The following is a 27068-nucleotide window of genomic DNA, read 5'->3' as shown; positions in this document are numbered from 1 at the left end:
GTCTCTTCATTTTGCTGGATAATAGAAAGGAAGGACTGGCTGTTCGGGGTGGATGTAGCCCAAACTGGGTGAACCACGTATATCTATGTCTCTCTTGTTTTGTGCATTTTCTGTGTTTATATTTCTGCAATATTTTATGTGTTCCATTGCTCCGTAATATATAATTTTCTAACACCCTGCGCAGGTGGGGGTGAATCCCTTTGAAAGTTATCTCAAAGGTGCGACCCTGTCCCTATTACAAACCTACAGAAGGAAACTAGAATAGAGAAATTAGAACATAAACCATGTACACATTTCCTGAGTTAACTGAAAAAGAAAACAACACTTGTGAACAACCTCACTTGAGCAACTGTAAAAAGAATTTTGAACGTGAGCACGAACCCCTCGATCATGACTCGGAATGAGCTAGCTGCATCAAGTGACAATGTTACAGAACAAACCAACTGCCATGGAAGGAGCGCAGAGCTTAGCGCGAAGGAGGAAAGGGCAAAATGAACTACACTGCCTGTCCGGGAAGATGGTAAAACCCTCTGAATTACCCAGAGCCATTGGAACAGGGTCTGGTGATTTCCACCATGGATGTAGCGAAGGATCCCGAGAAACACTGACAACTCTGTTGTGCGCATTAACAGAATATGACAGGTAGTGTAAATGTCGAGCAAACCAAAGGTACATTGAGTTCAAGGCGAGTATTGGTGTCCGAGCTGGAGGGATGAGTCAATTAATCCAAAATAGATAAGGGAATGTCCTCCATAATATGGAATATCAACAACATAGCAAACCATTAAATTATGTTTAAACCCTTTGACTTATGGTTGAAGTCAATGCTGTAATACCCAGTTGAGTTAATGACCCTAGTTTGGTTGATGCATAAATTTAAATTACATTTATCAGTGTTTAGTGAGGGTAAACATATGTGTGTAAATCGTGTTAAATAATTTTTATTTTTATTTTTATATTGTGAATGGGGATATGACAAGTGTAGTAAGTCTTTAAAAATGTATTAATAACAAAAAAAATACATTAATAACAAAAAACAATTTAATAACAAAAAGATTATATTAATAAAAAAATATTTTAATATGGACAATGTCACCCAAAAATAAAATATTTCAATATCGTCACTCTATAATTTAAAGTAATTAAAATAACTAAATTATATACAAAACATTTCTAAGTAATTTTAATATTCTATATTTTGTTCTCTTTTTAAATGTATTTTTCGGTCAATTTTAGATTTCTAAAGAGTTTTAATATTCTATATTTTGTTTTCCTTTTAAATAACACTGTTTTGCGAGTTTTATTTGAAATCCAAAGAAGATTCGAAGAGTGGAATTCATTTATGCATTTTTAAATATAATTTGGACAATGAAATACTAAATATTGTTTATGCATTTCCAAATGCAATTTAGACAATAAAACACTACACTTTATATATAAAAAAGGTAGGATTGAATCATTTGAGTGCAAACTTGTTTTCAAATTGCATACTTTAAACAGCTTTGAGCCGCAAGAAATTTTATCTATGTTTGTGTTAGAAGTGTTGCTAAGATGAATCTATATGAGTTTAATTGAATTTAGTTGCAATATGTATTTTTAAATGGGGATATTACAGGTGTAGTAAATGGGGATATGAGTTTAATTGAATTTAGTTGCAATATGTATTTGTAAATGGGGATATGAGGTGTAGTAAATAGGGATATGAGTTTCATTGAGTTTAGTTGCAATATGTATTTGTAAATGGGGATATGACAAGTGTAGTTAGTCTTTAAAAATGTATTAATGACCCAAAAAAAAAATACATCAGTAACAAAAAAACATTTTAATAACAAAAAAATTATAGTAATAACAAAAAATATTTTAATATGGATAATGTCACCCATAAATAAAATATTTCAATATCATCACTCTATATATAATATAAAGAAATTAAAATAACTAAATTCTTATGTGCAAAACATTTCTAAGTAATTTTAATATTCTATATTTTGTTCTCTTTTTAAATATATTTTTCGGTCAATTTTAGATTTCTAAATAGTTTTAATATTTTACATTTTGTTTTCCTTTTAAATATCTCTTTTCTGTCAATTTTATTTGAAATCTAAAGAAGATTTGAAGAGTGGAATTCATTTATGCATTTTTAAATGTAATTTGGACGATAAAATACTAAATATTGTTTGTGCATTTCCAAATGCAATTTAGACAGTAAAACACTAAACTTTATATATAAAAAAGTATGATTGAATCCTTTGAGTGCAAACTTGTTTTCAAATTACATACTTTAAACCGGTTTGACCCTCAAGAAATTTTATCTATGTTTGTGTTAGAAGTGTTGCTAAGATGGATTTATATGAGCTTAATTGAATTTAGTTGCAATATGTATTTGTAAAAATATGGCAAAGCGATATTTGACTTGTTCATATGATTTTTGTTCTAAGACAAATTAGGTGCATGTTGCTTAGGTTACATTGAAATCTTCTTAAAGTTACTTGTGATAAAAAAGTTGTTAAGATAAATTTATATTAGTTTAATTGAATTTAGTTGCACTATGTATTTGTAAGAATATGATAAAGAGAGATTGGACTTTCCTAATATGATTTTTATTCTAAAACATAAAACATATTAGCTGCATTTTGTTTAATTTGCATTAAAACCTTTTTAAAGCTTTGAAATGTAAAATGTAAAATCTGTATTAAAGTGCTCCTATATGGCTTCGATTAAAGCTTTGAAATGTAAAATCTTAAAGCTGTATTAAAATGCTCCTATATGACTTGGAGGTTACTATAAGTTTAAAAAAGTAGCTTTGATCCCCTCGGTTGTTGGCTCGAAGCTTTGATCCCCTCTATTGTTGTCTGGATACACAACCATAATATCGACTAGTTTCCAATTGTTCAATAAAAAAAACCATATTGGAACATCCAAGGATAGGTCCAGAACTTCACTCTTGTATGCAATGTACTAGGTTTCGCTCTTAAACCCAAATTCCTCAATAGGCCATGGAACTTCTAGGTTGTACAACCCACCATTTGAGTCCAACCTCCAAATCTAGCCATGGAACTTCTAGGTCTTCAGTGATTTACGTACAACCCACCATATGATTCCAACTTCTAAATCTCGTGTACACGAATTTGGAAGGTATACTAGATTGGGAGATTGGATTCATATGGTCCTTGGTATTTAGAAATTTAGAGATGATTGTGTATTGAATATTGGTGAGATTATTTGTAAATCAATTTTAAATAAAAGTGAGATTGTATATTAAGAAATTTTTGGTTTAAGAGAAAAATCTCAAAATATTAAACACAAATTTCCAATAAAAAAAAATTAATTGAAAAAACATAACCCGACAAATTCATTGGAAATATCTATATATATATATAAAATAAAAAAAACAACAACAAAACACATCACAGCATTAAACTCACCTATTTTCTAGTTCAAAGAGTGGAATAAGTGCTTTTTCTTCACTCGGCACCTTCGCCAAGGATGATCGCACCATCCAATCATTCGAAAACTAAAGCAATTTCTGCTTTAGAAATTTCCTAAGGAACCGTCTGCACTTTTACTTTGGATTGGCAAGTCTCATAGGTATTTATAAATGTGAGCCGCATTCCATAGAGCCCACGGGTTAATTGGTTGGGCGGTACTTGTTACGCTCTTTGAACCAGATATTAAGTGAGTTATTTTGCTGCTGTGTTTTGTTGTTTCTGGTGTGTTTTTTCAATTGTTCAATAAGAACTTTGTTTTTTTGTGTGTGTTATTTCAATTGTTCAACAAAAGAAGTCTCTATTGTATTGGAAGTTCTACCGATAGATCCGGACCTTCATTCCTGTGTGCCCTATCCTGGGATAGGGATTTCACTCATAAAAGAAAATGATAAAAAATAAAGGCACCTTGACTTCTCTTTAATTATTTATCCATTATATTTTAAATTAATTATAAATATAATAAATAATTGAGAATGTAAATTTTTGTGATTTATAGTGATTTTCACTATAATTTTTTTGGTAAATCACAACCATTAATGACTTTGAAACTACTAAATATAATTCATTATCAAAACTATAATAAATAATTATTATTGATATAAAATATTAATAATATATTAAACATTACATGGTTAAATTTGTTACATGTAGAGAATTAATAAAAACATAAATAAATTATTATATTTTTAAATTACTAGACTCTTACCTTTTTATTAGAGACAGATCAAAATAAGAAGGTGAAGACACCTCAGCTTTTGTTTGACCTTGGATTGTCATTATTTTGAATTTTACCTATCACAAATATGGAGTATCTGCTATGATTACGGACAAACATTTTGAAAATCAACAATTGTGCCTTGAAAACAAGGATTAGAAAATGATGTTATGTCTCCACTGCCCCTCAAAATTAATTTAGCTTTGAGATATTAATATTGAAGGCATTTTCCGAATGTCCATTATAAGTTGGAATCATTTCATACATTCATTAAAGCTAAAAACAATTATACAATTTCGAAGCTATTATATGTTGTTTTAGCATATTGATATGAAGTTGAACTAGGTGTTATAAACTTATTTACCATTTAGCCCTTTATTAGTCCCTACCTACGACATCGCAGGGACTATAGCGTTCGTTGGGCATCGAAATAACATTAAATTGCTTTCATCAACCACAACATTCCAATTTTAACTAATGTTTAAACATCAATATTGAGTCAAACAGTTTTTTATCTAATGTTTGGGTTTCAACCTCTTATTTTGAGCAAAAGAGTATGATTTTCACAATTCTTGTTAAAGCTTCAAATCTCAAAATAGTTTAGTTTAATGTGAGTTCGGAGCTAGTATTATTTTGGAGTCATTTAATGTTTTAATGGAAAGCTAGTACTACTTTGAATTCATATGATATAATTTTTTAATGGAAACAACAAAAAGAACTCGTGCACCAAAGTTTAAAACTGCCATACATATTTAAAATCTAAAGCTGCCACACTTCCACTGAAAAGCCACCTATCCTGGTTACCTATCACCTCTTATATGCTCCTACCTCCTCTCCATTCCACCCACCTCCTTCCCCATTCCCCTGTTCATCCCAACCTCCTTACCCATACCATTGCCTACAACCCTTGCCCTTGTTTTTTAATTAGTTGGATGAACTAAGAGAGTCCCTTTTCAAGCTCTGACTATGAGCTAATGGATTCAAGTGATGTAGTGGACCATGAGATTGGACGCCATGCCACCCTGAATATGAGCATGGTTTATGGGAGGAGGAAGGCCCTGTAATATTCTCCATGAAAAATTTACCTGGAACGCAATAACCATTGGAGGCCTTTCTCTTCGCATTGGCCACTCCCTGTTTTTGTGTAGCTTCTATGGTCATCATGGTCATTGGTGATGAATTTATCAACTTCATAGCTTTCTGGTAATTTCTTGATGTAGACTATATTATGAAAGTGGCTCTAGATTTAAGTAAATTACCTTATTCGAGTAGCACATAAACCATCATCTTGCGAGAATTCACCCTAATTCTACAATCCAATTGGACTTGTGTTCCTTATGGACTTGTGATTTTTTGGGGGGGAGGTGGGATATATGTCTATGTCCATAGTTGGTTAGGGATTTCTGATGACTATCACCGTACTATTGAATGCCCATGGTGATGATTTTATTTTAGCACGTGCTTTTGGTTTTTAAGAAACCCAATTGATATTAAATGAAACATATTATAAAATATGGAAATCTTAAAATGATTATACAGTGTTGGTGAGTTATAAATTGTTTTGTTTTCTCTATGTTTTGTGTAGTGCAAGTCGAGAGAGTTACTATGACTATTGGAAATTATGTGGGAGACCATTCTAACAAATGGCATCACTTTTTCATCTACATAATTCTTTTTTGGGTCTAACAACTATTAATGTAGCTCAAGAGAGTTACTATGATTATGGGAAAAATACATTGGAAACCATCCCACAAATGGCATCACTTTCTACCGAGTCCGAATAATACTTCTTTTATAAGTTTGATAGTTGTTAGCATTAGTGTCAACATTCTTGATAGCTTGCATTGGGCTTTGATGCCTTCAGTCTCATTGATTTGAATTCTCCTCTATTCTATTCACATCTAGACCCAAACCTAAGTCCACTTTCGAATAGGCCAATGTTGTTAACTTACGGTTATGGTGTCATGTAAATTTTAGTCAATTCAATTTGCGCCATTCATGCAACCTAAATATCTGAAGTAGCAAGCATGGTCCATCCGAAGTAGGAAGCATGGTTGTAGATAGCTGAGAGATTTGGTGTTAAAGATAGAGGATGAACTGGAGGAAATGACAATGTACATATAAAAGCTTATCTCGAGATCTGCATTGCACGTAGAAGAATTCTCATTATAAGTTGTTTATATCGTCTCCAAAATATAACCTCTCACTTTAGGACTTGATTTATTATGCTCTATTCTATTTGCGAGTTTTACCACCTCCAGTTGCAAGACACAAGCCCATCAAATGTAGTGACTGATATTAGCCCACGTGGAACAGATAATTCAGCTATTCCTGAAATGCATGAAGGGAAGTCATACCTCCTTTTGAGGGAATCCCAAATGCGAGGCGGAGGCTATTAGAGGAGATTGCTCACTTTGTTTATATAATGTTGTTTTCATGAATCTGTTTTTGGTTATTCAATAATCAATAACAACAGTTTTGTAAGATGTCGATGAACTTTTAAAAATGAGCATGCGGCATTTTTTTGTTTCGCACTATATCGTTGTTGTTGTGTCTATGTAGGTTTAGAAAAAATTAACTCACCAATTTTAAGTGTTATTGTTTTGTCTATGTAGGTTTAGCACAAATTAATTCATCCATTTTATTTGTTATTGTTTTGTCTGTGTAGGTTTAGCACAAATTAATTCACCCATTTTAATTGTTATAGTGTTGTCAGTAAGACTTTATTTTTTGTTGTGATATCAGATGAATACATGAATATATGTACCCAGATTTATGAATCTTTACATCATTATTCACATAGTCACGAGTTTAATAGGTATATATATGATTTGATTATTTCATTTTCCCTGCTGTAAGATCTATTTGTAGGTTTTTGTGTTTATAGGTTCTCATTGTTAGTCACTCGAGCATTTCTCTAGTTTTCTCCTGCAAGTCCAGTAGGTTAAGAGGTTCTCTTGCTATATATTATTTTGATGCTTATAAGTTTTTCTCCTAGCATTATTGTTTATTAAAAGGTTTTTGCTACCCATAATTAGTTAAATGGTTTTTACTACCCATAATTAGTTTTTTTTTTGTTAAAACAAGAGTCGTACCTTCTATTTCATTAAATCAAAAAAAGAATTACATAAAATACAATAGTCCCCAAGGAACTATGGGCTAAAGAAATATTAAACTGCTTAAAGCCAAGGACCAACAAACAGAACTACAAAATCCTCGAAAAACAAACAAAAGTCGAGACCATTTGATCACCCCTCAGAGATCTGACGAACGAGGTTCATATCGGGGTGAGAACATGCATCCACTTTAAAATTAGAATCGGACCCGATGAGGAAATAGGGACCATTCTAAAATGATTTCGGGTCTGAATGGGGGGATAACCCTTGAACATGTAGTCCGCCCGAAATCCACTGATTCCCACCATGAAGCGCAACAAGTGTGGAGGCTAACGCTCACCCTGACTTGCATACAAATCCTTGATCATTAAATCTCCTCGCCAGATCCAACGGTGGAGGATGATATCACACGACCTAAAAACACAGAGAATTACCGCACGATGAACGCCGTGGACCCACCAACATGCACGATTATTCTTGACCATAGATTCATCGTGCTTAATCCAATGGCTGTGGTACATATCGCATGAGCCAAAAGCACCGAGACTTACCTCATGATGAGGGCGGTATTTCTTCCCGTCCCTTGGCTAGGTGTTGTTTTGTGAGTGGAACCGGTCCCAACTCCGAAAAACCACTTTCAGCATGAAGGGCTTGTGATGAACCAGAAACCACTCCTCGAGCAGTATTACCACCGCAAAAAGAAAAACTGGGGTTTTGAGTCTGCTGAGAAAGCCAGGATTCTGGCCCCTCACACCAACCCATCTCCTTGTGCGAATGCACCAAAGGAAGATGAAAATTCCTCCGTCCCGTCGTCTATCCGAGAAACAACGTCTACCTAACAACATCCTCCAGAGACTTCTGTGTTTGTTTTTACCAGGGTTGAGGAGGCCAACAGTGACCTGCATCCCAAAAAAGACCTCACTTCAGAAATGACACTTCATAAAGAAAGAAAGAAAAAAGGAAACCAAATCAACTAGACTCCGTCTTTAGGGCTCTGTTACAAAACACCATTCTGTCCTCATCTGCCTAATCTTGACAATCTGGGAAAATTTTAAGAACCCCCCCTAAATTTATAAATATAATAAATGGGCGAATCTCCATGGTATATAGGAAAAATGGAAGGCGATTTTATCAATAATATAATATGTATATATAATTTTTTGGCGAATGTCTCACCAGGCATGGCGAATATTTTACTCCATTATAAAATCTTGTAAGATCTTCGTGAGTCTTTCACTAAATAATAAAACTTTGTAAAGTCCTAGTGAATCTTAGCATAGGCTACATGCTGGTTTAATTCCCCCATTTAAATAGGCTACATTCCAGGTCAATACCATGGGTCAATACCATGTGCCATTTTGGTGAATACCATGGGTCAATACCATGTGCCATTTTGGTGAATACCATGGGTCAATACCATGTGCCATTTTTATTTTTATTAATTCTAATATTAGGGTTAATAATGGTTTTTTGCATGGTATTAATAACAATCTAGTCCATGGTATTTGTCCCATAGTATTTTGGCCATAGGTTTCACCTAAATATAACCCATTTTTTGAGTGTTCGTAAATATAAGGTGACTTATGGAGTAAATATAAAAAAATATTTTATTTGTTTACCATACCTCTCGTTTATTTATATTTTTATTAATTTACCATACCTCTTTTACAAATATGGTATTTGGCCCATAGGATTCACTTAAATAAAACCTCTTTCTTGAGCCTTCATAAATAGAATGAGGGTTATGGAATAAATATAAAAAGAGGTTTCATTTATTTACAATACGTCTAGTTTATTTATATTTTTATTTATTTACCATACCATTTGAGTAAGTATAAAAAGACGTTTTATTTATTTACCATACCTCCACTTTACTTATATTTTTATTTGTTTACACCCTTACATGTATATAAGGTGACTTATGGAGTAAATATAAAAAATGTTTACCTCTCATTTATTTATATTTTTATTAATTTACCATACCTCTTTTATAAATATGGTATTTGGCCCATAGGATTCACTTAAATAAAACCTATTCTTGAAAATGGGCGAATGGATTCACTTAAATAAAACCTATTATTGAAAATGGGCGAATGGAAGGTTGTAAGTCGTAATTTCAAGGGCTAAATTTATTTTTTTTACCCTCTCCCTTAAAATAAGGTGGGCTATTTGAGGTGATTTGTAAAAATGTACTATGATACAAAATATTCACCCACTAAAAATTTAAAACCCCTTAATTTCGCCAGAGGGGGAACATTCGCCCCTAAAATTATCCTTGTTGAAAATGCACCCTTAATCTATTCTGAGGCAACTCTTTCCAACTCAACTCGACCCTACTTTTGGTTCAGAGCACCCCTTGATTTGCCAGGATGTCCGCCAATTTATTTGCCATCCTTAGCACATGGGTGAAACTCACTGTACTTAAGCCCAGAAGGTGAAGCTGAATCTGTTGAAAGACCTAAAGCAGCCTCCAATGTTTTGAGACTTTTTCTGACTTTGTGCCATAGTTGATTCTCTTAACCAAGTTAATGATTAACTCAGAGTCAGCTTCAACTACTATATTTTGGAGATTATTCTGCTTCAGGAATTCTAAACAATGCTCAAGAGCCATTAATTCCGCCATATTACTAGTGTCTCTACCCAAATGGCAGTGAAAAATAAAAAGGATGCAGCCATTATCATCCCTTAACACCCCTCCAAAGCCGGCCACACCCAGGTTGCCTTTTGAGGCCCCATCAATGTTGTATTTCAGAAAACCATGAGGGGGGGATGCCAGTATTCCTGCTTAGTTTCTAGTTGCATTACCTTCCTATCCAAGCCCTGTGGTATGAGCCCTTGCATACCCAACTGAAGAAGTATCTGTATATCAGCTTCTGAAGGTGGATTCTTTGGGGAAGTTCTCACAATAGTACCTACCATCTCCTTAAGTTGTCTTAAGATCTTATCAAAGATGCGTTGGGAGGATCTTTTTTCATTTTTGAAGATTATGTTGTTCCTTTCTTTCGAGACATTCCATATTATGAAGCTTGGCGTTAAACCCCAGGCTAAGCAAAGAAATTCATAATTAGAGAAGTTTCATCTCCAGTTATTTAGGGTGTTGATAATTCTTCCTTTGTCCCTGTGTGTCTGTTGGAAAATAGTGGTGAAAGTATCCCACAAAGTAGAGGTGAAGATGCAATTATTGGGAAGGTTCTCCATTGTTTCCTCTTGGGCTTCACAGAGATGGCATTTGGAAGGACCCAAAACACCCCTCCTTCAAATATTTTCCCAAGTCATAATTTTCTTATGATGAACCAGCCACATGAAGAGTTTGATTTTCATCCATCCTTGATGCCTCCATAGGTTTTTCCAAACCCTGTTCGGTGAATTGGAGTTCAGCTCAAGGAGTATGCGTTTTGCCTGCTTAAGATTAAAGGTACCTTCATTATTATTACCCCATATAAGTTGGTCATGCCCCCCTGTCACTAAAATTTCCCTTTGGTCCAACATTTTCAGAAGTGCCTCTACTTTTGCTTCCAAGAGGCTATCATCCCTATAACCTAACTTATTCCAGGTTCTCAATTTTCCTTCACTGTTGATTTGATCCCAAAAATCTTTTACCCTAAGTAGGCCTTTGGTATCAGTTTCTTTCTTGAGGTCCAGAAAGTCTTCTCTTAATAGTGTAGGTTCTTGTTGCCATTTCTTCTTCCAAAACAAAGCAAGATCTTCTTCTCTGATTTCCTAGAAGCTATCTTTTTGTACTAAGCCTCTATTCTCCCAGGCCTTATTCCAAATCTGTGAGCCTTTTATGATGCCAGTCATCCGTATGTGATTATTATCTTGCCAAGTGCTGGCATATTTTTCTTTCTAGATACTTGCCCACTGAGCCTTTGGATCTTTCACCCAATGCCACCATAATTTTGTCCCTAGAACTTTGCTTAGAACTTCCGGATCATCCAATCCAAGAACCCCCTAGTTTTTAGGTTTGCAAATCGTATCCCAGGCTACCAAGGCCCATTTTTTCTCTGCTCCCCCTTACCCCAAAGAAAGTCTCTTTGAATGGTTCTAAATTGTTGCAAAACTCCTTTAGGAGCTGAAAGGGTTGATAGCATGAAGATGGGGATAGATTGAAGAACAGCTTTTGTAAGCACTAACCGACCAGCCAAGTTTAAAGATCTAATAGTCCATTTCCTGATCTTATCCTACATATTATTAATCACCAACTCCCAAATGCTCTTGTGCAAAGGTTTATCAGTTACAGGAACTCCCAAGTATTTGGAAGGAAGGACATCCCTTTGAAAGCCCAGAATTCTCGAGATATTTCTCTGAATAGCAATATTGGTATTAAAGAAAAAATCTTATATTTGGAGAGATTAACTTGCATACCTATAGCAATGTCAAAGTCACACAGGATTTGTTTATAATCTAGTGCTCCTTTGACCATGGGGATTCCCTATAGCATGGTATCATCAACAAATTGTTGATGGGTCAAAGCCTGACTAGTCTCAGAAAGTTGGAGACCCTTGATATTTCCAACTTCTTTCGCATGCTTGATTGATCAACCAAGTCCTTCCATCATGAGGATAAAGAGAAAGGGAAAGAGCGGATCTCCATGCCTAAGGCCTCTTGAAGGAGTAAAAGTCTTGGAAGGAGAACCATTAACCAGAATTGAAAAGCTAGAAGAAGTAACCAAGGCCTTAACCCATATAACCCAGTTGTGATTAAACCCAAAGGCTATAAGGACATTCCTGATATAGGTCCAATTCAACTTATTATAATCTTTGGCTAGGTCCAATTGCATAATCATGCTCGCCCTCCTATTGCTTAACAATGAGTGCACCACCTCATGCACTTGAATGATGTTATTGAGAATTTGTCTGCCCTCCACATAACCAGATTACCCATAATTATTTTTTACTAGCCATAAAAAAAATTAAAAAATTAAATGGTTTTTACTAGCCATAAAAAAAAATTAAATGGTTGTGTTATTTGTTATAATAGTATTAGCAAATTTTTTTGGCGGGTGATATTAAAAAGATATATGGATCATCTCATGTTCATAACATTTTCTAAATATTCTGAAATCTGTCATCTCAGGCGAATATATGTATCCAAATTTATAAATCTAGATATTTATATATTTTAAAATTAAAGTTGTACAATTATTTAGTTAAATCTCTAAGTCTAATTTTTATATTTCTAAGAGGGATTTGTTTTAAGAAGACATTGAGTTTAAGATTAAACAACCCGCTAATTAGAAAGTAAAGATATACAAATTAAAATTCTCAAAATAGGAAAATTTGTCCTCATCCATTATATATACAATCTCTTCAAAATAAATATATACAAATTAAAATTCACAAAATAGGAAAATCTGTCCTCATCCCTTATATATACAAACTCTGCAAAATAAAGACATACAAATTAAAATTCTCAAAATAGGAAAATCTGTCCTCATCCATTATATATACAAACTCTTCAAAATAAAAATTAAAAGTCGCAAAAATTGAAAGTCGCAATAACATTTGGCAACAAAGATGGCTATCAAGAGTGGGTATGCTCACTCTAATTAAAACTATGCTTGAGGCTATTCCGGTATATTGGAAGTCCCTTTCCTGGACCCCAAAAGGAATTCTTACCATGATTCAATAGATTTGTTGCTGATGCCTTTGGTGGGGACAAAATATGGGGCACACGTTTGCATGGGTCAGCTGGGACAAGATTACAAAACCAAAAAAAGTGGGGTGGATTGGGGCTGAAGGAACACCAAGTTTTCTCAAAGTCTCTGGGGCCTATGATGGGGTGGCAATTTATTATCTCAGGCAACCTTTAGAAGGAGGTGATTTACGACAAGTACATCTTCCTCCTATCTGTTATAGAATGGATTACAAGCCCCTGTCAAAATAGACTGGGTGCTTCGATCATATGGAAAGACATAGCTCAATCCTTTAGCATTATCAAGGATAGTTTGGCCTGGAGGATTGGTGATGATATGTAGGTTAGAATTGGCATGGATGCTTGGGATAGAAGTGGGAATGTGCATATCCTTCCGAGGGAAATGCGTCAGGGCTTGTCGGCAGTGGGATTCACTCAGTTGGCACACATTTCGGTGATGGGTCGCCCAGATAGGCTGAGACTTCATTGGTTGGAATTCAAGAACATAGATTTAGAGGAAAGATAGCACAAGGTCTAGTATCATTTTGTGGGGACGATGGATGAAGGCAACATCATAATTTTTGATAAGGCAGATGAGCTCATTTGGGCAAAGGCCCCAATAGTCAGGTACACCACAAAAGAAAGTTTTGCAGCAATCATGGAGGCTTGGGCTTTGGGTGAGGGATGTTGGTGGTGGTGTCGTTTATGAAAACTAAAATCCCCTCACAAGTTTTGACTCTTCATGTGGTGCATGCTCTCAAATAGATTCCCTACTGAAGAAAATTTGAGCAAGCGTATGGTGCAGGTTCCCTCCAGATGTTGCCTCTGTAAAGCAGAAGCAGAGGATACAGACCACTTTTTTATTCATTGCCCAGTTTCATTCGATGTGTCATCATTTATTACAGTAGCTCTCAACCTAGATAAACATTGGGAAGGCCAAAATGTTAGTGATGCCCGACAACGGTGGTGGTTGGCTATTGCCTCCTAGAAAGTCAGAAATCTTCCCATGATCGTTTGCTGAGGTATTTCGCTGTTTATAAATAATGTGATATTTCTAGAGTTTCCAATTCAATAGGCTATCTCTTGTAATCACATGTTGGCTATTTACAACTTATTTCCCGAGGAACCGGTTTGGCAAAGTATTAAGGTCATCAGTCCTGAAGTTATAGGCAAAAGTTATCCTTGGGCTTATTTCGATGGCTCGGCGCAAGAAGAAGGATGGGGGGTGGGAAATCCTTCATATAAATGATTTTGTTTGTTTCAAAATTAAAGTGTGTTTAGGGAGAGGCACAAACAGCTTTGCAGAGTTAAACATCCTAAGACACCTCCTCTTTTTCGCCTTGGAACAAAATTGCCACAGGATTCAGATTTACGGGTACTCTCAGCTTATCATAAATTGGATAAGTGGGGTCTCTCTCTGTCACTTGCATGCAATTAGGGACTTACTAGAGGATGCTTTATGTTTAAAATCTCAATCTGAGTTTCTTGTTTTTTCTCGTATATACAGGGAAAGGAATGAAGTCATTGATTTTCTAACCAAAGAGGCCGCATAGTTGAACATGGGTCACTCATTGATTCAGGAGTTCAGGTATGGGCCTTTCTTTTAGTTTTTTCATCGCCTTTTCATAGAAGGGGAGGAAATCCTCTTGGAATGAACTCGAGGATCCTTTTTTTTTTTGCATTTTGTAGTTTCTAGTTTGTGATCTTGATTGATTATTTTTGGACAATATGGCTTTTACAGCTTTAGTTTTTTGTATGATCAGGCTAATATGTAAATAATGTTTATGAGCATGGACTGTTTTTGGTTGATAGTGAAATCATTTCACACATGTAATTTTCTTAGATTTATTTAATGAAAATTACGCTTTTTTTCCTGGGGAAAAACTTACTTAATCCAAATACTCAATGAAAGGCTCTAAAATTTTGCAATTACCCATGAATGCATAAAGCAAGTAATCTATACATGCCCCTGATATGTATACAAATCATACATATCCATACTTAAATAATATAAACAAAACCTATAGTTCTCAACTATCATATATTAATCCTAACCACTTATTATAATATTAATAATTAGTTCAATTATTAAAATATCCGTATATTAATCTTAATCTTAATTATTTATTATAATTTTAATAATTAGTTTAATTATTAATCAATATATTATTATATATAATGTATATCTAAAATCAACCTTTTAGATATAGTAAATAAAATTTTTATTTTACAAAGCTAATAAAAATAAATTTAAAAAAAAAAAATATAGTCGAAAGTTATTCACAATTATAATTTTTTAACAGTAACAAAGAAATTATATTAAGAACAAACTATGTTTAGCACAACAGAAGTACTAAATAGATACACGTTTGAGGTCCTTTAGTGGCCTGTCTAGCCTTAAAAGGCTTATTTTTTGTATTTTGATGCCTCTAACATGATAACAAATTATTCTACGTGTGTATTCTCTAATGAAGGATCCTCTGAAAAAGTTTGATTTTTCCTTCATTACATCATAAATAAGAATTAGTCATCTATTACAATTACTTTAGGACCATCAACAACTTTTTATTTTGGTCGGGAAAGGCTAGATTCATTGAGTTGGAAGAGGATAATTGGAATGAAATATTATGGTCCTCTTAGGTTGATAAAAAGGATGATATTTGATCTCCTAGACGATTGAAATCCACTCGAAGTTCATTAATTTGGAGGTTATTCATATTTAGCGTATTCATCATAGATTAAATTTTGTTCGAGACTTATTTGGTGATTTTGATATGAGGATATCCATAATTGTTTTCCTTGTTGTTGATTTTGGAGCTACAGTGAAATTAAGCAGATCCATGTTGGCCGTTTTGTTGATTTTCAAGGTGGAGTCGTTCCCCAGGGCATACCATGGAAAACAATAGAGAGAGCTAGTATCAAGCTCCTGGATAGTGTAACGCTCCCTCTCACCCCCTTAGACTTTTCCAGGCTGATGGGATGCGGTAATTTTAACTAACCAAACATCAATGGCCTCATTATGGAAATGGGTTTACAAAACATATTCTTTCTCAAATATAACTCAATTAGCCTTGGATAACACCCTTACATTCATATCATCAAGATATTTACAACGATACAATTTTTATCTCAATATGAGTTGTGGATTGAGAAATATACCCCTTAAAATGCTAACCAACTATGAAATACCATGTGGAACCCATATGGCCTGTTAACACCCAGGTTGTTCCCTATGACTCCCAAGGGAATACGGCCGGAGTAACCACTAACCAATCTTTGGATTACATGCCCTAGCCTGCTTGAAATCAGAGAGGGCTCTCTCTTTAAATTTTAGCTTTGTTTTGTAAAGATTTTAGGCTAGTTATGGGTTTAGTTTTTTGTTTAAAGTTTTGGTTGTGAAATGTTGTTGTGAGAAGGGCATGAAATGTTTGGGAGATGTTAGTCCATTGGGCATATGGAGTCAGAGATTTGGGACAGTCCTGGTGCCTGTAACGGGGAAAGTTTTACTGCAAGGCTAGATGACTATTATTGATATAAATTCTGATTAGTGAGTGAAACAGTGGGAGATGGAATTACAGACAGTATGATAACAAATTGAACAACATGTTCTGATTAGTAGCATACATGAATTACTAAATAGAAACTGTGAAAGATTCAGGGTTTATTGGAGCAGTTAAGAATTCCAATTAAACAGCTGAGCCTATAGAAAACATTTATAGCAAAGACAGAGTGAAATCAGGGTGTCTCCATGGACAAATCCTGAGCTATTCTTTTTCTTTCTTCCTAAGTTTAGATTAACATGTGAAAGATATGAGTTGAACTGATAATAAACGTGAAAGAGATAGAGAAAACTTATTATATCAAGACACAACACTAGAATCCTGCAGCATTCAGTAGTTCCAAGACAGCAAGCATCAGTAAGACCAACTTCTGCAAACCCCAAAGCCTTTTTTTATTATTTCTCCAGAGATTACAGCTAAGTTCTCCTTTGTAACAAGAAAACAACAACCCCGAAATGAACTGCGTGGGGGATATTTTATACAAAAATATCAAGTAAAATATCTAGAATGATAGTTATTGAGAAATAACTATCTATACCAACTTTGTACAATGAAGATATTTACAAAATTTAAAGCCTGTAGTAAAGGTACATAACAGTTGTTTGTTGTTTGTCAGTTGATGATGATTTTTGGGCCCAAGGGCTGCGTTAATTCTTGGACGGCTCCTGCTGACGACAGCTATTGTAGATGACACGTTGCGGCTCTGATGCCTTTGGGATGCTGGCCTGTAATCTTTGACCTGTGGTTGCTGATCTGTGACTTCTTTATTGATTCTCTGCTTGCTGTAAAATTCATTTGATTAAATTATTTTATCAAATCACAGCAAAGTCCTTATCATATCTGTCCACCATTGATCAGTGGGCATCTGGTGCCCTTGCATCTTGTGTAATGTTTCATCAGCATCTGTATATTTGTAGTAATTAGGGGGGACTGCAAACAGATGATTGATTTCGTGTTCTATATAAAATAGATTTTCTAGTTTATCATACAACTCTTGTCCTGTGGGCGGCCCAGTTTCTTCCGAAGTGCTAGATGAGGTAGTCAACTGATCAGTGATGTAGTTGTCGACTCTTTTTGCATATTTCTCATGAGAAGATAGCCTTCCTGCGCTGTTTAGTAAAATGGGGAGTCCCCTGTCATATAATGTTGTGATCTTGGCACCAAAAGTATTTACCTCTGCTTGAATGTCCTGACATTTTCTTTCTAGTGCCTATACATAGTTTCTGAGGGTGAGTACCCTTTTGATCAGCAAAATTGTATCAGTTCTATCTCTGATACCCATGTTTGCTAACTGTATGCCAGTTCTGTTGCTCAACACGTTGATCATTCTCGTAGCTACATCTGGCATACTTCCTAGAGAAGCTCTGGCTTTTTGACTTTCTGCATAAGCCCTACCCAGCAAATCCATTTCCTCATGGATGGTTTCTATATATTGCCATTGTTCTGTGATTGATTGACCAATCTTTAACGATATGATTTTCTTGAGCTCCGTTATTGCTTTGCCCATAGCCATCTCTTTCTCTAGCTCTTTGATTTTTCTTTCCAAGGTCCTTACTTCCCTTGTCTTTTCTGCCACCTGTTGCTTAGATTTATCATGTTTCTCATTGAGTGTGGCCAATTTATCCTTGGCTTCATTCAGCTCTGCCATCTGGGCTTCTAAGATTTGAATCTCCTTCATCATCTTTTGCATGTCTAGGCTTGGAGCCTGTTCTGGGGCCGTTACTAGTGCTGATGTTGATGGAGCTGTTTGAGTTGTCTGCCCTGTGGGAGGAGCAGTAGTTTGTGGGGACTCCTCAAGGTTTATGACTTGCTGAGGGGGTTGAGATGGCTGGCCTCCCTCTTTTTGCTTTAGTGCCTCCTGCAGTGCAGCCTCTGTTTCTACCAATTTACCTTTTGTTTGGACCAGTTGCTGATGTAGTGTTATCAACATGGCTGTTGTATCCTGGTCTTTCCTCTGCTGAGCAACCTCTTCTGTTTGGGGGTGAAGGGTTGCTGGGATCTTCACCATCTTTCTCAAAGCTGCAATATCTGCATCTCTTTCTTTTAGCAGTGCCTGCACAGCTTTGGGATCCTTTCGGTCATGCCCGAGCTCTATAATTATTTCCTCCAGAGACCTAATCTTATTGTCTTTAGCCTGGGAGGATGCCTTTTCTAACTCCAATTGTGCAGTGGTATTATTCAAAGAATTCTACAATCTATAATTTGTCAATGTTTTATCTGCAAGAGTGGCATACACCATCTCACCCGTTTGCTTGTGCAATTCAATTTTATCCATTGGGTGGATGTCCTTGGACAAGATTTCTAGGTTTGTTCTTATATAATTAGCTGCAGACTGTGGCTGCAGCGCTGTGGGCATGAAATGGCTCATTATCATTTTGCCCTCTTGCACATCATATGCAGACATCAACCTCTGCTGGTTTGTAGGAGCCATTTTCAACAAGCGATTGTACAGTTGTAACCTCACTGGATCATTTATGGCCTTGATGTCTATGAATTGTTTCTTTATGCTAGACTCACCCTTTCTTTGTTGCCCTGAGGATCTGACCTCTCCTTCAAGTATTCTTTGCTGCTCTTGCTGTAATGAGCTAGCTGATACCTCTGTGCTGGGGGGACCCATCTGTGTTTGACCAAAAGGCATCTCCTCCTCTGAAAAAGGATTGAGCCTTTGTCTATTTTCCCCTTGTTGTGATGTTGCAGTACTAAGGGGAGTCTGTTCCTCTCTATCTCTCTTCTTACCCCTCTCTTCATTGATAGGGGTTTGGAGCACCAAAGTCTCCACTGTAACATTCTGTACTGGGGCCTCCTTTTCTTGCATTTGCTCATCATTAGGACCAGGAGCCTGTGCCATTTCTTCCTGTTGTTCAGGATGATTTTCAGGCTGTTCTTCTTGGGCTGATTGCTGCTCTTCAGGGGCCTCTTGCTATTCTGTTTCCTTGCCTTTATCCTTGGCTGAAATCTCTGCGGTAATTGGGGCTTGGACTGCCTTTTGTGGAGCTGTGGATGATGAGGCGGCTGCTCCCACTTGAGTGCCTGGAAGAGGAAATACCTGTGAACAAAGTTCTAAGTCAGCCAACTTTTGGAGATTTCTTATTCCTCTTTGAGCTAATTCTTCTTGTGTAGTAGCCTCTTCTAAGGTGCCTTCCCTCCATTCTAGTTGATTTGCATATTTTTCTATGTGAGGCAACCTTAAGTGATCATAACTGGCCAGCCTATATCTGACCCTTCTTAAGCTTATGAAATGAGTGGGGTCGTATGGTATCCAAAGGAAGCTGGTCTGTAAGCCAAGGCCATTTAGCATTCTATCTGCCTCTTGCCAAGCTTCCTCCCTTTTATTGTAGATGAAGGGGCCTAATTGGTTTCTGACTTTAAGCTGTGCTTTCTTGCCCTTGCTTGAAAAATGGAGTACATCAGCATTCCCAAATTGCCTGAAATACTCAAGGGCAAATAATCTCATAGGCACATATCTGGGCAATCTGTATGGGGCCAACTCACACCCATATATTCTGATAACTGTGTGGTTTTGGTAAAAATACCAATCCCCAATGTTGTATACCTTGGACAACTGAAGAATTCTCTGCATCTCATCAGTTAGTCTTGGAGGAGGTGAGCTCAGAAGCAGAGACATGGCTGGGTGGATGAAGAGGTCTATAAACTCACAATAAGTGTAACGGGAACAAGACCTATCATGGAAAACAGAGGACCAATAGACCACTGACCTTGGATTGCCTTATGCATCCATTCTTTTCACATAAAAAGGAAATTTCTCTTGCTGATAGTATAGGATTAAATGATAGATATAGGAGGTGTATCTGAACACCCTTTCTCTTTCCAAGTCTATCAATTGCTCATGTATTTTATTGGAGATGTAAGTGGCATAGTCATAACAGATTGGGGGCTTACTAGGGGAAAACATGGCCATTATCATCAGCACAGTTTCATCAATAATTTCTATTGAATTATAGCCCAATATGGGACTAATCATGTCTGCAAGGTCTGTGCCCAATTGATTTAGGTATACATAATTGATGGGAGGGTACTTCATGGTCTTAGAGGTTGAATTAATGAAAAATTGATTTATCTTGGTGATTTGAGCATCTGTCAGTTTAACTCCATGTTTTATCAGATCCGTCATTGATAAAGGAACTAATTTCTTAGCAGTTTTGAAGTTTATCATCTCTCTAATGGCTGCAGGGGTGACATAAAAAACAACTGAGCCTGAAGGGTCAAGCACAGCCCTATGAGTGGGGTCATAGCAGGCAGCACACCGGTGGATTAGGTCAGGAAACATATTGACCTGAGGGAGCTTGAAGATGGGGAGGAAAGAGTCCCAAATGCCCAATATATCAGTTCCACTATTATGCTTAATTTTCAATTCATTTAGCAAGTGAATGTGATACTTGCTATTCATTAGCATTTCCTCTGATATTTGGTAATATTTATCTGCTAATGGTTTCCACCCCAACTCTCTCTGAGGGGCATTCAATGGAGCAATATTCATGGCAACAGGTGCTACTGGTGTATCCATGCTTTACAAGCAAATTTGGGTTAAATTTCGACTATTTTGGGAGAAATACCGTCCTGCACGGTAGGTTAAGTAATTTGCTGAATTACAGCATGTTTCAGAGCAACAGGGGTGTAATTGGGCACAATTGGCCGGTTAAAAACTGATGGAATTGGTTTTAAGGCGTAGCAGGCCTATTTCTCCAGGGAAGATGGTCAATTTTAATGGTTTTTTAACAATGCAGGACGAAACAGAGCGCGCAGTTGGGGAATTGACAAATACCTGGTTTAATGGCGGTATTTGAGCTTGGTTGCAGTCGAATTCTGGGCGGCAGCAGCTCTGAATGGTCTTGACAAGGTGCAGCAGCAAAGGATGTGAAAATACATGCAGGAGGCAGAGAAGAAAAACACAGAAAAATGCGCCAAAATGGCAAAATTCGGCCAAATATGGACTTTTTGGCGTTGGCGCGAAAATTTGGATGGCGACAGCATGACGTCATCAGGTGGGGTCAGGGTCGGGTGACGTCATCGGGTGACGTGGTGGCCTGTGAGTGGTCCACGGGGACTGTATAGGTGGCGTGATAGCTCGGAGCGATGGCGGGCGGGGGCACTGATGCGGCAGTGAGGTGGCGTGACGTTGGCATGACCGGTCAGCGGAAAACCAGGAGTGGTAAGCAGTTTCATATCGCACCGCTATTCATACGGAAGCGGGATTGTCAGAGGCTGGTTCGATCCAGTAATATGGCGACTCGTGCCCCCGTGTGTACGTCAGCGGACGTCATTTTTCGGAAGCTAACGGCAGTACATCGGGGCCGCGCCGAAATTGATAAGGTTCGTCGGATGGGAAAACCCAGATCCGACGGCTGGCGGGAGGGCAAGTTGTCAGGTCGATACGGTCAGGCGGGGCAAATAAAATATTATTATTCGTTGAAATATGCACTCGGCAGAACATTGGAAAAAGTGGGTTTTGCGGGTTTTTAACAGTGTTACGAGTTAAAAAGGGGTCGTTTGGGTTTTTCAAAGGTTCATTTACAACATCAAGTTCACGCGTTGAGACAGAGTTAGGTTAATAAACCAAGCAGATCTCGGTTTATTTCCAAGATTAATTTTTCAGCGCTCTTTGGGTCGCGCTCAATGTTTTAGCGCTTGAAAACATTCGAAACGATACATAGAGCTATAATGCTTGGGGAGGGGATATAGAGATTTTTTTGGGTTTTTTGCATAATTTACATAGTAATAGGGGGAATAGGGGGTATAGGGAGTTAAATAGTGATAGATTAGCAGTTAGTATGAGTGGAAAAGGTGGGTGAGGGGGGAAAAACACTAAGTTTTATATGAAATCAACTTAGTTTAGGAAGTAGATCAAAATGAAAAGAATTTTTACACAAGAAATGTGGCTTTTAAAGAAACAAGAACCAACAAAAGACTTTGACTTCTTCCATGAGCATAGGTAGTATTGGAATGTTAGTAATGAGTGTAATGGTGGTAATCAGGGAGTTAGTCATGCTCCATGGTGATGCTGCAAAAATGATAGAGAAGAGGAGCTTCTCTATCTAATGACGTTTTCTTGCTTTAGACCAACAAAATTGAAAAAAGTTGACACTTCTGCAACCCCATCTACCTACCCATCTACTTGCCTAGCATTTTTTGTTTCTTCATAGAGGGTGCACTTGGACTAGCAAACCCTCACTTGTTCTTTTCTTTTCTTTTTGCTTTTTTCTTTGCTTTTCTATCTACAACTAACCTTATTACCTCCAAGGCCCCAGATTAAGCAGTTGGGAACCTTAATTCTCTACCTAACTATTGGCCTGCCAAGATTAAGAAGTTTGGATAGGCTTCTTTCTCTATTCTTATGACAAGAAATTGAAACATGGCATGATCCAGATTAGGCTGTTGGACCATCCATCCAAAATTCAGTCAACATCAAGCTATGTACACATATTGCATTCTCTTGGAAATATGGGATCTTTGCATCACCAAAGCAAAGCATATTTGGAACTTTCTTTGCCAATCATGAAATATGAAACCTATTGGTATAGGTATCTAACAGTGGCTCCACATGGGGATGGTTTTTCCATTTGAAAGACCAAGAACAACAGGTCAGAATGCCTTGGCCCTTGACTTCTTTTACCAAAACTTGGAGTTTTCCTCCTTGAAATCTCAAAATTGTGTCCTTCCCATCTTGGTAGATCTCTGAACTTATTTGCCTTTTGCTGATAACTTACAAAACTTGGGAAGCTGCATTTTATACATGTTAACAGAAAGTAATATATACGCCCTATAATGTACAAGAGAGAGTCAAACTATATGCATGGGAAGTAGTCAAAATAGTGCTTCAACATCCTGCCATTCACAGGACCTTCATCCAAGTCAATTTCATCCAGATTTTTTAGGAAGTAAGTGTTGTTTCCTTGCACTGCTTGGATAACAAATGGTCCTCTCCAAAGAGAATCAAATTTTCCATATTTTCCTTTATCTTCCCCACTTGAATCCCACTTGAGGACTTTGTCACCAATGTTGAAATCTTCAGCCTTAGTCCTTCTATCAAAAGCTTTCTTTAACTTTTCTTGTAAAACTTGAACTCTGCTATAAACTTGGTGTCTAGTTTGCTGCAAACATATTATTTGATTGATCCTTCTTTGCACGTCATTGGGCTCAGCTTGACTTTCTTGAAGCAGTTTCATAACAGGAACCCCTAGTGATGAAGGAAATTTGGCTTCTAATCCATAGACTAACTCATATGGGCTGACCCCAATGGATCTCTTGGTTGTTAGTCTATCTGCCCATAAGGAATTCACAAGCTTCTTATGCCAATTCTTCTTACTTTCTTCCAACACCTTCTTTATGATGTTTACAAGGCTTTTATTTGATGATTCAGCTAGGCCATTTCCTTGATGGTAGTATGCAGTGGAATGGCCCAAAGTAATATGAAATTTGTGGTAGAAGTTCACCATCTTCTTGGATCTAAAAGCAGAAGCATTGTCTGTTATTATCTTGTTGGGGCAACCAAATCTAGACAATATGTTATTCTCCAAAAACTGAATGATAGTTGAATCATTTGCCTGTCTACATGGGATGGCCTCAATCCATTTGGTGAAGTAGTCTGTGGCTGTGAGGATCCATCTATGTTGGCCTGAAGATGAGGGATGAATTTCCCCAATGAAATCCAAGCCTCATTGTTGAAAAGGTCTCTCTGTTGCAATAGGCCTCAAAGGAAGTGGCAGTAACTTTCTCTTTCCCTCAAACATTTGACACTTATGGCATGAGGTAGTGAAATTTTTAACATCAGAGAACAAAGTGGGCCAATAGTAACCAGCCCTCAGTATCTTATCCACAGTGGACTTCCAATACAAGTGTCCACCACAATCACCTGCATGAAATTCTTTCATGACATTGTTAGTCTCATTCTCAATTAAGCAGTTTAACAATATACCCTCATGGTTTTTCCATAGCAAATTGCCATCCATGACACAAAATCTTGAAGTTTTCATTTTTAGGAACCTACATTTAGTTCTGGACAATCCTGGGGGAGCACACAGGTTTTGCAACACATAACATATATCAGAATACCAAGAGGATTGTTCAAAGGCTACATTGATCTTTGGAGTCGCCAGCTCTGGTTCATTGTCCATTTGATTTATGTCTAGGGCTTTGAAATTTGTTTCAGACATTAGTTTGGCCAAACCTTGGCCCTTTATCAGTTTTGTAGGTCTTATCTCAACGTCAAATTCTAATATGTTTGCAATCCATTTTCCTCTTCTACCCTCTAAATTTTCTTGAGTCAAAATATCCTTGACAATAGCATTTGGTACATAGGCAATGACATGAGAGTATAGGATGTAAATTCTGAAATCTTTGATGGCTTTGACTAAAGCATAAGCTTGTTTTTCCATGATCTGGTATTTGAGAGGTGCATCTCTTAGTGCTCGGCTAAAGAAAGCAATAGGTTTTTCATTCCCTTGATCATCTTTTTTGAACAAGACAGCAGCAATTGTGTGTTGGGAAGCAAAGGAAAATATAATGAAGTCTCTATCAAATTGAGGGTTTGTCAGGACTGGGGTTTGGGTGAGGGCTAGTTTGATTCCTTCAAACGCTTGATTTGCTTCCACAGTCCACTTTACCTTAGAATCCTTTTTAAGCATGTTATTAAGTAATCTGATCAATTCTCCCAAGTTTGGGATAAATCTCCTTAGGAAGTTGATATTACCCAAAAAGGCTTGCAATTCTTTTACATTTCTTGGATGAGGCATTTCTAGGATGGCCTGTATTCTGTTTGGATCAATTCTAATACCATGCTTTGAAATAATATGACCCAATAACTTGCCTTCTTCCAAACCAAACAGGGATTTCTTAGGATTTAAGGATATTCCATATTTCCTACAAGTTATGAATATTTGCCTTAGATGTTTCAAATGTTCAGAGTCAGATTTTGAAAATGGCGTAAGGTCATCTAGGTAAACCACAAGGGGGTTGTGAATGTTGTTTTGTCCTGATCATCAGGGTGAACTAGGATCTGGTTGAAACCTGAGAATCCATCAAGTAAAGAAATTCTTGAGGCCCCCACTACTCTTTGCAAGATGTGATCCATCTTGGGTAAGGGGTAATTATCTTTTAGGGACACTTGATTCAAGTTCCTTAGATCAACACAAAGCCTTATTTCACTAGTTTTCTTTCTTGTAGGGACCAAATTTGAAATCCAATCAGAAAACCTGATTGGTGCTATGATGCCAGCTTTAAACATTTTTTGTACCTCTTTCTCCATTGATGGGAGAAGCATAGGATTGATTCTCCTCAATTTTTGTTTAAAGGGTTTTTGATTTGGCTTGAGGGGGATAGTACGTTGAATGACAGAGGTGTCATATGATTTCAAATCCTCATAGCTCCATGAAAAGACATCTTGGAATTCTTTGAAGAGGTCAACATATTTGCGCTTTTGTTCAGGAGGTAAGGAAGCAGACAATTTTATTATTTTGGGTTGTTCAGCAGTTCCAATGTTACTTTCTTCTATGGCAGCATTGAGGGCCTGCATTTTTGGCTTCCTAAGAATATCATTTGAGTCAAAAATGTCTTCCAAAGGAGTGAGGCCTGTTGGAAGAAAATTGTCTTTCAATTGTATAACTTCAACTTCAGCATCAGCTATTTCCTCACAACTGATTTGTTTAATTTCTTGTATGTTGTCTTTGTTAAAAATTGTTGGATGTAGCATTTGGTTTGTTGTTTTGGGTGAAATATTTGTTTGGCGTTGTTCACCTAGTGTTTGTGAATCACTTGCAGCCTCTGTATCAATGTTTAGTCCTGAAAATTCTTGCTGCAAAGTCAAGAAATTATTTATTTGTGTATCATCCTCAAACACTTGCCAATCCTTGACATTGTTTGGGACAGAAGGTCTGTGTTTTATCTCAGCTGTAAAGCAATGCTTGGGTTCAAAAGGTAGTTTAAAAGTGCTTGCAAATGTGGCCAAACTATGAGCATGAAGATTATGGGTTCTAGAAATTTTGGTAATTTGAAATTTAGTGAAGGAATTTAGTATTTCAGCAGCAGCAGACCTATAAGATCTCAGTCTTTTGTCATTGGTGACAAAATTTCCCTTTACTTGTTGGATAATTAGGTCTGAGTCTCCTAGGATTGAAACTTTTGTGGCTTGTAAGGATTTTACTAGTTTGAGGTTTAGTAAAAGAGCTTCATATTCTGCCATATTGTTGGTGCACCTAAAGTTTAGCCTATAGGCTCGGCCCTCTGCATGACTGTTTTGTTTGTTATGTATCCAAACCCCTGCTCCTGCCCCTAATTTGTTGACTGACCCATCAAATTCAAGGAACCAGAGGACTTCTCAGTTAAGGGAAGAATTGTAAACTATTATGGGACTTGGCATCAACAACTTGAGATCTTGGCTTACACTTGGTTTTTCTTCTTGAACAGTTTTGCTTATTGATTGGTCAACCATTATTTCTAGAGCAGCAGTTTGTTCATTTATATACTGATCTTGTTTGAGTGTCTTTGTCTCATCATCATTTGTAGGACCTGTATTATCATTGAAGAGAATATAGGAGTCTAT

The sequence above is a fragment of the Pinus tabuliformis genome, chromosome 3_1 (assembly GCF_031772625.1).
Source record: "Pinus tabuliformis cultivar Carrire ecotype Pingquan chromosome 3_1, CPIR1, whole genome shotgun sequence".
NCBI lineage: Eukaryota > Viridiplantae > Streptophyta > Pinopsida > Pinales > Pinaceae > Pinus > Pinus tabuliformis.
This window is presented reverse-complemented; position numbering follows the sequence as displayed.